Source organism: Vicia villosa, linkage group LG4, assembly GCF_029867415.1.
Source record: "Vicia villosa cultivar HV-30 ecotype Madison, WI linkage group LG4, Vvil1.0, whole genome shotgun sequence".
In the NCBI taxonomy this organism is placed as follows: domain Eukaryota; kingdom Viridiplantae; phylum Streptophyta; class Magnoliopsida; order Fabales; family Fabaceae; genus Vicia; species Vicia villosa.
In genome coordinates, this window is record NC_081183.1 from 121,509,117 (window position 1) to 121,515,786 (window position 6,670).

Below are 6,670 nucleotides of genomic sequence, written 5' to 3' on the forward strand. Positions count from 1 at the left end.
TTAGGATATCTCTAGACGTTTGAATTAAGCATCAACGATAGAGCCGAAAAGAATAACAAAAGCATAGCTTTTATTGCCAACACAGAAGATGGTATGGAAGAATGTGATCTGGGTTCAGATGAAGGAATATCCAATTCTATAGTATTGATTGGGAGATAATTTAACATGGTGGTAAAACAGATAGGTAGGAATCCAAGATCAAATTTCCAAAACAACCCTTCTGACATTCAAAATTCAAACAAGGATGGAAGAAGAAAATCTAAAGAAAAATCCTCTCAAGAAAAGGGCGTACAGTGCTATGAATGTGGAGGCTTAGGAACATTAAACCTGGGTGTCCTACGTATCTTAAGAGACAGAAGAAGGGCATATATGTAACTTGGTCTGAAGAAAACTCTGACAGTGACGTTGAAGACGAATCTGCCAAACATGTGAATGCTTTAACCAGCATATGGGTGGACGTTGATGATGATTCAACATATGATGATCTAGTTGCTTCATATAGGGAATTGTGTCTCAGAAGTGCTAAATTGTGTGAAGAAAGGGAGAAACAGAAGTGTCTGGTGCGCCAACTGAATAAAGAAAAGAAAGAACAACTAAGGACAATTTCTAGTATGGAAGAAGAGGTGAGCCTTCTGAAGTCCGAACTTGACAAAGTTCATAAGTCTGTCAGGATGCTCAACAATAGGTCTGACTCGCTCTATACCGCTCCTCGAGTGGGTAGAATGACCAGAGGTATGAGTAGCCTAGGGCTAAATGAGAAACATAAGTCAGCTCTAGGTTCTAGTCATCTCCAAACTAAATCAAAGATGTCAAATCAAATGTCTCGACATCTTGACAAGAAAAGCATGGTTGCTTCGACCTCAAGAACCAAAGAAGAGATGATTCCTAAAAACGCATCCGACGACCTGAGTCTGTTGAGGAAGCAGTTCAACAACATATCAAGGAAGTCCAGGATGAATCATGAAGGATATGAACAAGGAAGAAAAATCATATATCTCCAAAAACATGAGAGAGGTTCAGTTGTATCATGGTCAGGAGAAAAATTCAAAAAGAAAATAGTCAAACAAGAAGATATCATGACTAAAGCTTGTGAATCTGATGAAGAATCTGATACTGAGTCATATGTTGGAGAACTTACAGTGTGTGAACTTGCAGCAGGATTCTCATAGACATGCTTGGAAAATGAAAAACTTTGTAAGAGAGTAATAGAGCACATAAATGTTGCATCTCTACTACAGGGTGAGAAAGAGAAACTCTTGACAATCATTAAGGACCTTAGAGGAGATGATGTGTTGTTAAAATCAAGAGAACATAACATAACTCAAGTGACAAGTAGGTCAAGTACTGGTATGAGAGATGAGAATCTCCTAAGTGAAAAGTCCCTGGAAAACAATAAATCTTGACTCTAGAAACCAAGTTGGGATGAAAATCAAGGAGGTCCCTCAAGGACAGGAGCAGAAGATGTCGAAATTCTTGTCACAACATCTGAAAGGAGCACAGGAAAGATACAATAGCCCTCAGCATAAATAACTTAAATGTGATCAATGTGGAAGTATTAGTCATTCAAAGGCTACATGCTACAACTTGACTAGATATCCCAAACGAATGGTGTCTCGTCAAAGGAAACATACTCAGATGAATCCGAAGGAAGAGAAAGTCTCTAGTCGTGAGAGATGTATAAAAATTGTATCTAGTGACACAAGCCATGTTATGCATGGAAGAAAATCCAAGTCAATGAAGGTTGGAGTCTCAAGGGGCAAGAATGATGTAGGTGTCATGAGTAATGACCTCTTTGAGGCCAAAAGGGTGAGTTCTGACAAAAAGAGGTCTACGGATTCCATGGTCATATCTCGCAAGGAAGAGAACTGTGACTTGACCAGATCCAAGAAGATAATGGACCCTACAGATGTGATCATCAGTGACTCTATCAGAAGAGAGAACACCCTCAAGACAACTGCAATACCAGCTGAAGGAAGCTTTGCTGAAGATGTGTCAACATCAGATACCAACATTGAGAAATGTGGTACAAATGCTGAAGCTGAGGAAACACAGATAGCTGTCAAAGATCTAGTCTGTAGTAGGCAAAAAGATCACCCTCAAGAACTAAGACTAAATGTTTCTAGTCAAAAAGATACTTCCAAATCAAGGGAAGGATCATCAAGTCCCAGTTGTATATCAAATTATGAGAATAAAGTAGCAACTGATGAGCCTTAGGTTAATGGCCTGGAAGATGAACTCAATCAGTACAAGAGAAAGGATATAGGGAACCTGATCCCAATAGTGTATGAGGTGCATGTCCTAAGTAAGCAAGACTTTGCTACAGAGTTGAAGAGAGTCTTAATGTTCAGTTTGGTTGTCCAGGTGAATATCAGATTGAAGGGGACTATATGAGTAATCAGTCACTGCTTGAACTAAGAATATGTGAGTGTGACACGAACCAAGATCCAAGTGCGTGGTGTATGATGTTAATTGAGCCCCAACACAGCCATGAATATGAAGGGAATGAAACTGAAAAAGTTCTCTGTGTCAAGAAGGGCTTGAGATACTATGCCCAGATATGTATAAGTACAAAAGGGATGTCGGATGAAATGTTCCAGCATCTTGTCAAACAAATACATTTGAGATTGGCAAAGTTTCTAGGAGGACGAGCTAAACAAATGGAGGACTCAATTCTCCTCTATCAAAGCAAGTATGCAAAGGATGTTGGTTGGGAACACAGTTGTAATACGGTGAACTGACTTTTTATCGATCGAAATGTCGCGGTAAGCAAGAGTTGCCACCGACTTTTATTTTATCCAAACAAATTCGGAAAGGCAAAAAGAAACAGAAAAAAACCTTTTTAAAGAAATCTAAGTTCGGGGGGTAATTTATGCAAAGGGAAGGTGTAAGGCACCCTTTGCATCCATGGTTTTCCATGGGCTCTTAATTGCTTTGCTTGCTCGTTTGTTTTTTTTAAAAAAGGTAGATGAAAGAAAAAAGTGGACTTTAGCTCGTAAATGAGCGTAGCCAGTTTTCGAAGAATTGTGAGAAAGAATATTAAAGATGAGCATTGCAAGGCAATTAGGGGCAATTACCTTAAACTCAGATGATAGGTCTCTTTTTAGCCTTTCAGAATGAAAGGGTCTATCCTTGCCATAAGAGGGCAGGAAGCCTTTCGTTTGGAGGTTGAAGGGTCGTCGAAGCATCCTTTTCCATGAGACTGTCCCATGCCATAGAAGGGCAGGTAGTCTAAGGCAAGAATCAGAATAAGCCATTTTCGTTAGGCAACCAGAAGATACCTCAGCCTTTTTCCGTAGGCAACTTCCGAGGGTCGAGGTCATTTGTGTATCGAAGGCAGCATCATTTAGGGTCGTGACCTTTTTATCGAGGCAACATGGCTGAGGTATCCTCGTATTCGAGGGACTTGGCTTATTCTGCAAAAAAAAACACAAGGCAACAGTCAACAAGGCAACAGAGAGGTTACCCAAAAGCGTGCGTGTGTGCACCAATCACGTGATTATATTCAATTATATTATCTTGTAAATTAGTGAGGCTAATTCAATTTAATGGTTGTCACTCCCTATTTTACTAACCACGTAGATAATATAAGGCAAGAAACAGTAATATGGGGGAGGGAAATTGTAACCAGCGGATCCCTTAATAGGGTTTGACACAAGTAATAATTAAACAGAAAAATAAAAGGTTAGGGTTTAAGGTTACCAAACTCGTGGCTTTGGCAATTTGACAAACCCTGGAAAAGGCAAACAAAAATAGGGAGAGTGTATGGCTAATTCAAAGGCGAACGGGATTGACCCTAAAATAAAGAATAAATAAATATATATAAAAATAATTAAATAAGTAAGGGTACTTAGCTCGGATTTGATCTGATATGGTTGATAGGACGCTTTAAGGTTAACCCTGAAAAGAGGCAAGGCGGAGGCAGAAAAATTGAGTGTAGGCAATGTTTATTTAAAAAGAGAAACCCTAAAAACAGGAAATAAAATAGATTTTCAATTTTTAGCGTCGAGTACTTAGCTTCGGTTCTTGATCAGGCGCGTAGTCGGAAGACACTTGAAGGATAACCCTGAAAAGGCATAGAAAAAGAAATATTTAGTGTATGGAATGATCTTCGTAAACCCTGATTAGGGCACAAGTTAACTATGATTAATAGAATAAATAACATTGATTAAATCGGCAAAATAAGGTTCTCGATTAAATTGTCTAATCCTAATGGGCATTTTTAACTAATAAAAACATTGATAACGAATTAAACAATTAAACAATTAAATTAATTTAACCATTTAATTAAAATAAATATTTATAAAATAAATTATTTAAAAAAAGGAATTTAGTAGATGTTCTTCTTTAAAAAGAGTGTTTAAAAGACATTTTATTAAATAAAATAAACTAAACAACATATAAAACATAAATATTGAAGAAAAATAAATAAATAAAATTAGGGAACTCAGCTGGTGATTAGGTGTGATGCATCCTTGAGGTCTATGGCACACTAGCAGCCTCCCGTGCGTTGGATGAGTTTCAGTGATAATCTGAAGGGTGGCACTTGCAGGTGCGTGTTGGTTTCGATGAGGGTGCAAACGCTGGATCTGTTAGCAAGTCAGAACATCAAAATTACCAAAATTATAGCGTGGAGGGTAGGGTTCGAACCCAGGCCCTCACGCTGAATATCCCTTTGCCTTTACCAGTTGAGCTACGCGCTTACGTTGTTACACAATGGAAACAGAATTATAATAAACAAAGTAATATTTCAAACTCAAGCAAAACGCGCGCTGGCTTGAGTTATCTTCTTCCTCGCGACTCACAGATGCAGCAACGGTTTAGCTTCGTGGCAATAGCCCTGCAAACCTCAAACTCGACATGGAAGCCGGATAAATAGAAAACAAGAACCCAGATCAAACAAGCATAACCTACTGAACACGAAAACGGGGTCGATTTGGACTAATTTACTCTATAATAGCATGGCCCCAATTCAAAACCTCAAAACCCTAACAATGTTAGATTGTGTTTCCTGCAACTGAAACTTAATCAAACAATCCAGATAGCATTGTAACACCATTATAAACATGAATATAGGTTCAAAACATATTAGGGATGCATGAATCATGAGAATTGAACTTGGCTAAAAGTGAACAAACCGTAACGAACTGGGCACGATTCTGAGGGCTCTGGCTCTTGAGAACAATTGGAGATCCTTCAGTGATATCTTGGGAATGTATCGGAATGCCTTGGATCACTTGAATTGCGCTACAATTTTGACTGCAACCTCACTTTTTTCTCACGGTTTAGTGAAATTTGATGAAGCCAATCCTTGCCTCCGAATCCTTCTTTTTCTGCATCTGAATATATTCCTCTCTTTATAGAGGATCCATTAGGTTAACATTTTTAGAAGGAATTTGATTGATTCTTATGATTGAAATTTGATTTGGATATGATTGAATTTGATTATCCAATCTTCCTAAATTGGTTCAATTCCATTCTTAATATCTTCTCCACGTTTTGACTGATCCTGAAATAGGTGTGAATTGATTGAGAACAAATATATGGTCTTTTAATTACCAATTTATGATTTATTTGATTTAATTTGTATTTAAATAAATAAATTCAAGATTATATAATAATAAAAATCATAAAATAGATAGAAAAAGGTTTATGTGCTTCTCAATTTCTATTTGCACCTAAAAACTAAAAGAAATAGAATAATATGTAAATATAATAAAAATGATTTGTTAATTTTAATTAAAATTCAACTTAAATTTAAATTGAATTAAAATTATAATTGTAAGCCTAAAAAGGGGTTAGTGAACCAAAAATATTGCTAAATCGTAAAAACGACCAAAATACGCAAAGATGAACGTATTTTTAAAAAATTGCAAAATTGAGTTATTTTGCAGATGATATGCAAAAGCATACGCTTAAAAAAGAATCTGGAAGGCAAATTTTGGGGTATGACAGCTGCCCCTGTTCAATTGTCTTAAACCTGAAGATGTAGAGTGGTTTGTATGCCAGTCGGTATCTGAAGGTGGAAGATGATTGAACACTAGAATACCAAGAAATTTGCCCTTGCTGAAGTAGGGACCTTTGTCGGAGATGGGCTTGAAATGCCATCCAGGTGTTGAGAGAAAATTTATTGGAGATTGATCATGTCAGCGCCGTTCGTAGTAACTAAATTAGATCTAAGTCTTTTGAACTATTTATGGAGGATGCTCGAAACTAAGTATCAGAACTAAATCGTTGTCTTGATTATCTCTGAACTATTTTCGAAATAATTGTCACAATTAAATCTCTATCTTGTTTATCTCTGAACTATCTTTGGAGGATACCCAAAATTAAGCGTCAGAATTAAATAATTATCTTGATCATCTCTGAACTGTTAAGTATCAGAATTAAATCTCTGTCTTGATTATCTCTGAACTATCTTTGGAAGATACCCAAAATTAAGTGTCAGAATTAAATAACTATCTTGATTATCTCTGAACTATCTTTGGAGGATACCCAAAATTAAGTGTCAAAATTAAATCTTCGTCTTGATCATTTCTGAACTATCTCTGGAAGATATCCAAAATTAAGTGTCAGAACTAAATCTTTGTCTTGATCATTTCTGAACTATCTCTGGAGAATATCCAGAACTAAGTATCAGAATTTAGATATATGTGTTGATTATCTCTGAGCT